This window comes from Pocillopora verrucosa, chromosome 10, assembly GCF_036669915.1.
Source record: "Pocillopora verrucosa isolate sample1 chromosome 10, ASM3666991v2, whole genome shotgun sequence".
In the NCBI taxonomy this organism is placed as follows: domain Eukaryota; kingdom Metazoa; phylum Cnidaria; class Anthozoa; order Scleractinia; family Pocilloporidae; genus Pocillopora; species Pocillopora verrucosa.
The window spans coordinates 1,162,380-1,174,696 of NC_089321.1; the positions used below are offsets into that span (position 1 = coordinate 1,162,380).

General features: G+C 38.5%; 1 long non-coding RNA gene across 1 annotated transcript; it reads right to left on the reverse strand.

The window, feature by feature from the left end:
- Positions 1-41: 41 nt before the first annotated feature.
- On the reverse strand, positions 42-3,673 carry LOC131781080 (uncharacterized). The gene is made up of 3 exons (XR_010718973.1): positions 3,589-3,673; positions 1,737-1,869; positions 42-174 (listed from the first exon to the last, which is right to left on the reverse strand). It is a non-coding gene; the product is annotated as an uncharacterized lncRNA (long non-coding RNA).
- Between the last annotated feature and the right edge of the window lie 8,644 nt (positions 3,674-12,317).

The following is a 12,317-nucleotide window of genomic DNA, read 5'->3' on the forward strand; positions in this document are numbered from 1 at the left end:
GCCTCAGGATTTTGTAGACAAAAAATGACGAGGTTTGAGGCATGTCGTCTGTCTGGAAATGGGGCATCGTTTCCTTGACAACATTCACCCACTTTCCCTCTTTCTCCAATTCTTCCATCATTGGCTGATATCGTTCAAGCTCACCAAATCGAATGTTGAAGCTGAGAAGATCATCTACGATTTAGGAAAAAAAAAGATCAATATTTGAATAAATACACACAAAAGGAAACGGAATGATTTGAGGTGATATATTGAATTTTGCAAGCACTGACCCCTACTGTCCTCAAGTAACTTTCATATTTTATATATTACAATTTACCGCGCAGAAGTGATAACTAGGGTTCAGAAAGAAAAAACTGGGCGAAAGAACAGGCGAATGCAAATGACAAAAAGTCATTTTGAAAAGGTCGTGGAAAAATTCTCAGGAATCTAATCCACTCACTCTTCTTGTGAGACCCTTTATGTTGGTGGTGTGATTTCAGATGAATGATGTTTGGAAGCAATACAGCATATTAATCTTAAAAAGACTGTTCCAGAATTGATCTCATGAGAGTCTCCTAGTTTTTGTATAACGTTGTAAATTCGCCCCTGACAAAAATATCTCTTATTGTGTCTTTGGTAAAATCGTCTCTTTCTTAGTGATTACTTGGCTTTTATGTCGCTTTCATCGTTGAATGCCTGCTAAGGTCTAGTGACAGGTCTTCCCACTTGATATTTTACCTATGCAGCTTATAGCTTCATTTGGTGGTAGAGAATAGAATAGGGCTGGTTGGGTTACTCAGCAACAGGAGTTTGGTTAAACAGAAAAAAAGTAAATTTAAGGAGGGGCTAAAATTAAGAGATATCATTTTATTTCCTTGTGACAATGACGGATTTGTCGGGATCACATATTTCAACTGAATCAGAATTCGAGTGGAGAAAGTGTTTTTGGCGAGCGTGCGCTCAATATTTTCTCTTTTACTGTTTGGTCACTAACTTAGATTTTTGATGCAGATGAAGGCTGAAAAGAGAAGCAAATCTCTGATTCTTACTTTCTCCTTCATTGTGATAATAATCCCACTCGCCAAACTCAAATTAATGTAAAATAGGTATATTTTTTGTTCCTCGCAGGATTTCGCAATCAAAATTTATAGTACAACCATAATCTCAAATATCTAGCGGATCACTGTTGTCACAGCTATTCCTTCCATTTCCTTTTCCCGCCCTTTATTGGTCAAGACGCATTGTCAATAAAAGCACAGAAGATGAAAATGATCTCGTATCATACACCACATGCGCGGTCTAAAAAATTTGGACGTAGTTTGTTTGATCGCTCAAGGAAATCCGAGTGTTTTTTTTTTTCGCGTTTGACCCAAGCAGGCTCGTGTGCCATATCTTTGTTCTCTCTAGCTTTCGATGATATTTGCGATCTGTTACTCAAGATAAAAGATGTAGAGCGAAATGGAGTGTTTGTTGGATCAACCATGGTACTGTGGTCGATATCTCAGTTGCTTACGTGTTCGTTATGACCAGTTCCTTCCCCAGCTTTGATTACCCAACAACTTGAGCAGGCAAAGGCATTTGATATTTTAATTTTTCTTAAGTTTCAACAAGCCTCACACAAAATGAGGCCTCGTGTAAAAGTTTCCTTAAGAAAACGAGTTTTATTTCTATGAGAACAAACTCAAATAGTGTGATAGATAACTAGATGAATGGATAAATAAGGAAATGGATAAATATAGATATCATCAACCCACCTCATCATACTTATTGGCCCAATCGTTATATACATCCCTGATTTGATCTTCTGTTGTTGTGGCTGGTGACAGATCAGCAAATCGAGTTCCAAAGTACTTTCTGTAACCGCCGACATGTGTATGCGTAGCCATTCTGGAAAATAATAACATTAACAAACATCAATTTGTTGTTTATCCCTAGATCTCATTAGAAATTATCCTTACTGTTTTTCATACGATTCTTGTGACGTTAATTTGGAGAATTTGATATTGGATTTTCTAGTAATCCCTTAATTTATATTTTTCTTTGCTATCATCACTTGTCCACTAGATTTTGTCTTGATAATGTTGGCAGATGTTTTGTCTCGGTCACTAAGAAGAACAAAATCAAACTTTCCCGAATTGCAGAGATGATTATCAGGGTAGTATCGTTAGAAGTATTGTTATTGTAACAAACAAAAATAAATTTAACGTAAACGTAAATAAAATTAAGCGCAAAATGACTTAAGAGAAGCGTCCATTTACGTAAGTCTCTATTACACTCAACGAGCTTCAGGAAACGTAATCTACTGCACAGCCATGCGCGAGTTTTGACTACGCTATAGCCAAGCACGTGGGCTTGACGCAAAAGCCTTTAAAATTTTGCTTTTAAATCTAAAATTTGGTTATTTTCAAAGGCAATGGTTGTCTCTTTAGCAACCTGTCTGTTGGGTGTTGCGCATCTTCCCCTCCCCTCTCAAGTTTAATACATATGTAGTAAGATTAATAGGGGGTAGCTGCCGTGCTGCGTCTCTAGGGGAGGAGGGGGGTATTACAAGATAATAATATAGAGGCCAGTGAATAAGTTTCTAGTAATCGGATCCATATGTTTTCACAAAGGAAGCGGGCGTGAAGGTTCGAGAAGAATGTTTCGACGCCCACAAGAATCTATTTTGGCGAGAGATCGTCGTTTTTTGCCGCTGCTTTTTCAGAAATATATTTAGACAATATTGATACGAGGGAAGAGTAATTTTTGATTGAATTTCTGATGAAATATGTAATGAAGTCCAGCTTCGACATCAACATAATGGATTAATGCAGATCTAAAATCTTAATCCCCTGACGGCTTTTTTGTTTTATCAGCACATTCCAATATAGTCAACTCGTAGAGAACCGAGAGGCGCGAACTGTGATTAACTTAGCCATTCCGATATTGGGAGGCGAAGCACGCTTCCCGCTGATACATAAGTTTCCGATTCACGCTCGCCTTTCTGCAAAATTCGTGTCACAAATCAATTAACCCTTTACACCCTAACATCAGTGTGCATTTTCTCAATACCGTTCTCCAAACATTTCCTAAGGTGCTGATAAGGAGAATTTGTCTAACAATCAAGAGCTTCTTTAGTTGGAAATAACTTCCTTTATTCTTGTGACCTTAGTGTTTGATTCAGGGGTGATGTGATAAGGAGAAATTTGTTGCCAGTCACTCAGGACCACTACGTTACCCTACTGAAATTCTCTTGTGGTACACTTGAATTCCAACTTCAGATATGACAAATATATTTCCTCCTCAGAAGGAGAGAAGGAAAATTACTTTTCTTTCGTTATGAGGGGGTAATTCAGAGGGTGGTAGGTAAAGTAAAGTATAAAAATCGCGCGAAACATACCTTAATTGATAAGCAGTAAATACTAATTGTTTGCTTCCCTTTTCCTTTCAAGAAAGTTAACAAAGTCACAGTGTGATCGCTCCTCTCGTTCCCTCGAATGAGTTTGAACTGCGCGAATGTTTCTAAAATTGTCTGTTAAAGGGGTAAGCCGGGATGATGTTATTTTACGGAGGTGTGTAAATATTGCCAAATAGTAAAGTAAAGCATAAAAATTGCGCGAAACATACCTTAATTGATAAGCAGTAAATACTAATTGCTTGCTTCCCTTTTCCTTTCAAGAAAGTTAACAAAGTCACTGTGTTATCGCCCCTCTCGTTCCCTCGTATGAGTATGAACTGCGCGAATGTTTCTTAAATTGTCTGTTAAAGGGGTAAGCCGGGGTGATGTTATTTTACGGAGCTGTGAAAATATTGCCAAATAGTGAAAGGTGACGTGACCTCCGCATGCTGTTATTTCACGGAGATGTGGAAATTCGCCAAAATGTCAGGTCATAACAACGAATCGATGAGTTAGTCCAAGTTGGCTTTGGCTCTTGAACTAATTTGACTTCAAGATCGGTTTACCAGAGTTCCCGAGTTACGTTATCGAGGCACACTACGAGTTAATTATTCATTTCAGGAAAGACTTAAAATCGATAGGATTAGAGTCAGTCGTCAAGAGTTACCCAGAGTGAAGTGAATTATTTGTAAGTTGGATTGTGATTAGGAATAGAGATTAAAGAAGAGTCAAAAGAACATGTCGAAAGTCCTTGGAGCTTTTCGCCAAACGTGGTGCAACGATAGTAATAGTTAGCAAGTAACTTGTCACGACTCGTATGTATGCATTAGCCTGCTGCAACTCGATATCTTTGCTTTCCGTAAAACCTCTTATTTCAGTCTTTCGTGACACTCCAGAATTGGAATGTTCTTTTCCTTTTAGTGTCCAAAGTCTAAGTGTTATCTTTGTCTTCTGTAAAACCGCTTATTTCAGTCTTTCTTAAGACTCCAGCCGACAGTTCTTTTCAAGTTAGTGTCCAAAGTCTAAGTTTAAGCATCCCTAAGTGAAACACAGGCGGCTCAAGCTCCAGCTGTGAGATGATCATCTTGCGCAATAACAGTCATGGCGGAATTATAAGAGTTTGTATGGGAATATTTACGACCGCTCTAAGGAATAAAAAAATACGTCAAATTCTCAACAACAAAAAAACCTCACCTTACTTATTCAGCGTATTGCTTGTTATCTGACCGCTTACTTTGATGAAAAGAACGCATTTTAGCGAGTTGTCCATTTCGAGGTTTTCAACGTACATAAGAAAAGCCCAAGGCTGAACACTCCATTTCCGAACGCCCGATCTGAGAAGCGAAAAATTCCAGCGCAAAATGACCGGGCGGCCACAAATCCAACGCAGAATCCAAGCACATATACTGTAGTTTCATTTCAATTCACTACAAACTCAATCTTCCCCGTGCCATCGCCTCGACGGGGACCCCACTGGAACTGGGCATGAAGAAATTATCTTAGCACCACGGGTGCCAAGTTACAGTGGAGTCCCCGGCGAGGCTAAGTTTAAAAAGGAGGCAAGGTTACCTGGCCGGTTTTCAACGGTCGTGTGTCAAGGTTGATGTGGTAATGAAACTACAGTATATGTGCTTAGATTCTGCGTTGGATTTGTGGAAGGTTGGTGCAATAGCCGCTAACAATGGCTTATAAATATAGGCGTTTAGTGTTAACTTGTAAAACTCCCTGAAGAAGTTACGACAGTTGGACGAAACACACCAGAGGAAAAGAAAGTTTTACCGACACTACTGTTCGCATAGCGCTGCTCACCAGTTTAGTTTTAAATTTTAAAAAATTTATTGTTTAAAAATTATTAAAAAATTATTGAAAAAAATTATTAAAAAATTATTTTAAAAAAATTAATAAACGTTTGAGTCGGAGCTATTCCTGTCAGCGGTGAAATACAGGAATGGCTCCGGTCTCTGATCGTCCGCCTGAACTGACTAAATGAGTTTTGTCAGCGGAGCTTGTTGGCCGACAGCTTTCTCATCGCCGGAATATCGCTGAACGACCTCGCTGAACGAGAAAGGCTGCCTTCCCTTCGCTACGTAAGTAAGCATTTCTTGTTGGACAGATCGGTGTTTTCATTCGCATGGATATTTCATTGTTCCGCTTCGAGACACGCGGTTAACAATACTCACGAGCAAATAGTTAAGATATAACTTATTAACTTTTACTATTTTTATCACTCAATTACAGGTCGGAGCCATTCCTGTATTTAGGCGTTAGTAACTCTTATAATTCCGCCATGACTGTTATTGCGCAAGATGATCATCTCTATGGGCGGCCGTCACCGCCTGTCAGTGAAACTGCTATTGTCTCACAGACCAAAGTTAAAAAAAATCGACTGAAATGAAATAGTTTGAACGAATGAAGAAACACTTTCCAAACAACACGAGAATGTAGACAATACACGTACAGCGTATGCATTAATTCTCGGTTGTATGCTCAATAAACAAAATCGTTCAATTAAATATCAATTCTGTTTAAAATCTTCTCTCTATTAATATGTAATGTTCCTGAGTCGAATGGCAGAATTTAATTACTGCTGGGACTAAACTTGATTGATCAAAAAGCGCTAGATCGATCATGAAAATCAATTCAAAACCTTCCCAGGCCAACTTTGGTCGAATTTTTTTCCTCAACAAAATTAAAGTTGATTTTTTCAACTTACATTTCAGAAAATAAAAATACGGAAATGTGTCAACTTTTCTGAGAAAGAAGAAAGACCACAGAAATGCGAAACTGCAACCGAAAATAGAAACTTTTTCATCAAACGAGTCCGGTCGCACTGGGGAGAGGTAACTTCAGTGTTTGAAAAAATTGAGAACTGATGTAGACCAGAAAGTGGACTGCATGTTTATCACTCGGAACAAAGTATACGCGATCCGCGGTGAGGTCGTGTTGAGGTTCACTGCAGGTAGTTTCCATAATTTGCAAAGAAACATTAAATTGTGAGAGATACTAAAACTGACGACCACATATATAGAAAGCAAGAAGATCTAGCTAAATTACCTCGTATTTTCAAATAAATCGTGTTTCAAATCAACAAAGTTTCACAGTCGTTGATAGTTACAGCAATGATTTCTTTTGTTCAACTCGATGTTTCCAACATATGCCTGCCCTAACACAGGTGGCCCAAGCTCCAGCTGTGAGATGATCATCTTGCAAAATAAGAGTCATGGCGAAATGAATGAGTTTCCAATAATCGGATCCCTCTGCTATGCGCAAAGGGTTCTGGGATCGCCACGGGGCAAACAACGCAAATTGCTACAAAGGAATATATGACGAAAAGCTGCAGGTGTCCAATCACTTTAATGTAATGTAAACAAATCATTTTAATCTCCTTCTGCCAAGAGGTAGCTATTGTTCCTCCTCAGCCTGAGAATGCAGAATCCTCTGTTTCAATAGATTTAGAAAACAGTGGTAATTCATATGCCAAAGCTTTGAAACAAACATCACAGACTCATCCTTCCTTCTAATCACCTTCAATTGAAGCTACAGAATTCAAGCAACTTGGTCAAGATCTAGCTTCTTGAAATACAAAAACATTGTCCTGGTACTCTAAAACAACTGTGAAAAAGTCAACTCAATCTCCAGAAGCTACCAGTGCCAAATAAACCTTTTCTGTGAAAAAGCTACATCCAGCTACACGTATTAAAACTTCTGCTCTCCATCATCTTATTCTACCATGACCAATTCTGCCCAGGGTGTTTAAGTCTCCACTTACTGCAAACCTGAACTTATTCAGCTAGCTAAAGCAACTGGTTTTGTGGACTTTCCTACTGGCCCTGACTTTGAAAGCACATTATGTTATAATAATCCCGTAAGGTCCAGTTCGTTTCAGTTTCAAACCGGACTTTAAAATTGCTGCACGCCGTTTTCCCTGCTGTAGTAGATAAGAAAAATATACCAGTGGTATGTCATAAAAGCCAATAACTGTGTTAAAATATTAGTTTTCTTAATTTCCCTAAACGGTTTCGACATCTTTAAACACCAATAGTGGAACGATTGGCGCAAACAAACTTTTGACGAATATTCCTTTGGATATGATGTAAAACTAGACCCTGTGAGCAGGGTAACTGGGATACCTGGATGGTACTGGATCCTTGGAATCAAGTGTAGTGATACTGCGGGTGTCGGACTAGTTTACTGAAATAGTGCGCTCAAGTCTGGCCAAGGGCATACACCTATTTCAAGACATAGGCATGCTATGCATGCAAGAGTTACTTTTTTGTAGGGTGGGTGGATTACTTGAAACATTGTGAGTGATGTCTGCATTCTTAAAAAAGGAGAGAAGAATATTAACGTGGGAAAGAACAAATATGTCGAATTACCTCACTCACAGGTATTTTGTGGTAGATTATGTGTGTTTTGCGAATAAATGTAACCAAAAAATAAACTGTATTGGTGCCACGGATACCTGTTAGTACAAAATGTAGACAGCAGACCGGATACAAAATATAGACTGCAGACTGCAGAGTGGGTACAAAATGCAGACTCAGAATCTGAAGAGTTTTTACGTCTGGTTTATAATAACATGTTATCTTACAGCTTACCGAGTGTCACGCAATCGCTTTTCTGCGATCCGCCTTCACGATTATTTGGACTATTGTGGAATATTCCTGGCCTATTTCTTGATGAAAATCGATCGCAATATAATTTCAAGCCTTCAATATAGTCTTCTTACTTTGCGCGCGAGTTGGTTGGTGTGATGTCTGTACAGATTTTACCAACGTAATAAAAGTAGATGACGTAATAACAGTGATGATAAAGCAAGCTTAAAACGGCAGAAATCGCCAGAAAATACAACGGATGCACAGGGTATGAGTAAGTTCTATTGATTTTACGAGAAAAATGTTCATATTTCGAAATATGTGTCGTTGTAAATCGACCATACTTCGTTCCTTATACTATTCCTTATAACGTGCAGTTCCTCTCGTAACTTAACACCGAGTCACACAACGCGTGACGCGTTCATGAATTAATCGTTGGCTTTTTCTCGAGACGTGAGCTTGGGCCGCCTGTGACAAGACAATTGCGTAAACAGTATTTAACATAATAACATTATACACAAATAAACACAGGGTTTTGGATCACGTATTTATTCAAAAAGAATATCCATACAACTACAATAAAAACAAACATAAGATTCACCTTTCTGATCGTGAAATTAATACCATTCGTACTGTTATCGTAGCTACGTTCCTCGCCATCAAGTGAATCCAACATGTCGTCTTTCTTCACAAGCAGTTTGCATTCATTATAGTTATGTTCTTCAGTCTCACGGTAGTAGTGTTGTTCAATAGATTGCATAGAGTATATGCAGTTTGGTTTCAGATTTCAGATTTTGCTTTTTACAACAAGTGAACGTTTTTCAACTAAGACATTGGCATACGTAGCATACAAGGCATTCAAGGCTTTCATGGCTTTCAAGCGTTTGCGACTCAATCCGTTCCAAAATTACTGCTCAAAAACATCTTTCAGTGTGGATTAGCCGCGATTAATACGACTTGTATATGCGTCTGTAAGTATTTTGCGCGTTTGCGCCATAATGCTCCAGGAGATCGCAATCCAAATACGTTGAAATACAAAACATTTGACCAAAGAGTTTTATAAGCAAAATCTCATGATTCGTCATGTGACCCGGCCCTGTCTGTGCATGACAACGTCAATCATCATCAAGATAACACGCGTGACCAGCATGTGAACACGTCATTGGATCACAATTAGTTGTCATGGCCTGCATGGTGTTGAGGGATAACACGCGTGATCAGCATGTGAACACCTCATTGGATCACAATTAGTTGTCATGGTGTTGAGGGATAACACCCGTGATCAGCATGTGAACACCTCATTAGATCCCAGTTAGTTGTCATGGTGTTGAGGGCCCAATGACCTCTGGGTACTATTGCGCAATTTTTCCATTTCGTGGCGGAGGAAAAAAAACTAGACCCTGTGTGCAGGGTAACTGGGATACCTGGATGGTACTAGCATCAAGTGAATCCAACATGGCGTCTTTCTTCACTAGCAGTTTGCATCCATTTGAATTTTGTTCTTCAGTCTCACGGTAGTAGTGTTGTTCAATAGATTGCATAGAGTATATGCATTTGATTTCAGATTTCAGATTTTGCTTTTTACAACGAGTTTACGTTTTCAACTAAGACATTGGCATACTTGGCATACAAGACATACAAGGCATTCAATGCTTTCATGGCTTTCAAGCGTTCGCGATTCTGTCCGATCCAAAATTACCGCTCAATAACATCTTTTTGTGTGGATTGGCCGCGAACAATACGACTTGTGTATGCGTCTATAAGTATTTTGAGCGTCTGCCCCATAATGCTCCAGATGATCGTAATCCAATTACGTTGAAATACAAAATGACTGACAAAATAGTTTTATGGGCAAAAATCTCGTGTTCGTCATGTGACCCGGCCCTGTCCGTGCATGACAACGTCAATCATCATCAAGATAGCACGCGTGATCAGCATGTGAACACCTCATTGGATCACAGTTAGTTGTCATGGTGTTGAGGGCCCAATGACCTACGGGTACTATTGCGCAATTTTTCCATTTTGTGGCGGAGGAAAAAAAAAAAAAAAAAAAAAAAAAAAAGACGACAAAAAAACAAAGGCATTTTATGACTGGGCTACCACAGGTAACCCAGTAAAAAAAAAACCGAAATATATCTGAAGATCTAGGCATCAAAGGCCGAATTATTTCTGAAGATCTAGGCATCAAAGGCTAACATAACAACACTGCAACCTCTTAGAGACATCCTTAATTTTATTACAACTCGCTTATACTGAAGGAAAAAATAAACAATAGTCTGTCAACGGATATTTCAATCAATAAGAAAAGCTTCTCACTTGGGCAGGCAATGCATCCTCGGGCAACAAAGCTCAGAATTGCTTTAGAGCTGTTGTTAAACATGTAACAGCCAGTAGCCGAGAAACAGCTGTCAGTTGTCGGGTTCGTACAATTATCTGCCTCTTGAGCCAGACAATCACCAAAAGCACTACGGAAACACGCTTTACACTGTGTTGTGTTAACTACAGTCTAGGAAATAAAATATTGAGCGGTGTTAAAACTCAGACCTACTTCTTTGTAAGTATAAACCGAACATTAGCGTTTCAAAGCATGAATAGGGGTAAGATTCTACAGAAACTGTGGTGTTGCGTCGGTTGGAGAGTCTAACAGGGTTGTTAAGTATTATCTACGAGTTGAAAACGCAAATTGGCCACCGTGAAGAGTTTCAAAGCTGACGTTCTGAGCGTTCTGACGACGGGCCACCATTATTTGTTTTTAAATCAGAACTTGACTCGCTCCAACTGAGGAAAGATCGTGTCTGATGGCAGTGACAGTGAATTGTTTTTAGAGGAATCAGGCAAATATGATTTGCAGCAAAGGCGAAACTCTTTGATCCGCGCGAATGCTAATAAACAACACAGTTATATGGTTATCAGTAAAGCCCAGTATATATCAGATTGTCTCACTGTCAATTTGCAACTAAGAATTGTTGGAGGTTTCTTTGATTTTGCTCGAAAAGACGATACCATTTTTAGCCTCAAAGTATCGTTTTAAAATTCCGCTTTAAATAGTTTCTCGAGAACGAAAACTCCGCTGAAAACTTTTTTCAAAAGCAAAGTTTCCTCTGTCATTTTTTACTAACCATATCCGACCCAAACTCCTGAGAAGAAGTAAACAAGAGTCGCTAAAAGCTTTATTTTGTCTTCGTTGTGCTTGTAAGTAATAAAGAGTCTTTAGAGTCGTGCACCAGAAGGTGAAGTTTCTCCAAATTAAAGATTCCTTACAAAGTGTCGGCGGACAAATTTTAAGTATTATGACAATTATGCTGTATGATGCACCTGGTTTCTAACTTTAAATGAAAACTCCTATACATGATGGCTGCTTGAAACTAAAACCACTCAGTATCAGTTAAAGCACAAAGAAAATGTATGACCTACGGGCAACTAGGTGGTTAAGGTTTATGATTAGGATCTTTTTAATAATAAACGAAAAACAAAAATTGTTTTTTACTTTTATTTCTCCGAACACAACAAGGGATAAAACTTACTCATTCAACTTGTAATTTCCACTACATCATATCTGGATCAGCAATGAAGTTCCTACCCTGTATACAATTTCTTAAGGATGAATCTTTAATGTCGGTCCGATTAAAGTAGCCCTCTATCTTGCGAGTATCTCAAAATATGACTTAACTGGTAATAGTTCTCGCTAAAACTACCCCTAGCCTTTGAAATATATGCAAAATTTATTTAATTTACTGGAGATGTAAACTGCCTTATATTCTTCCAGAAAGGAAACGAAAAACACTGTACGAAAATGAAACTAAACTGATGAGCAGCACTGCACGAATTATGATAGTAAAAACTTTTTGTATTTAATTTTCCTATGCGTTTTGTCGTTTAGCCTACAGTCAAATCTATGTTAAGCGGCGCCGTATTTAGCAGTCACTCTGTATTTAGCGGTCGGTTGTCAAGTTTAATAAGAAGAGCCCTTATGTATGTGGAAAACCTCGAAATAGATAACTCGCTAAAATGGGTTCCCTTCGATGAAGTAAGCTGTCAGATAACAAGCAATGCATTTTGGAAGTAAGGTGAGGTATTTTTTGTGAGAATTTGACTGATTTTTATATTCCTTAGAGCGGTCGGAAATATTCCCATACAAACTCTGAAAATTTCGCCATGACTCTTATTTCGCAAGATGATCAACTCACAATTGGAGCTTGGGCGGCCTTTGGTTAAACCTGATTAATTGAAAGTTCTAACTGACTATTTGTGTGTTTAGAGCGCATGATTAAATGCTCTAATTGGATTTCAAAGGGCTTATATAAATGTTTGAATCACAAGTTGAAAGTTTACAGTTAATATTGCAAAGTACAATTAATGAGTGT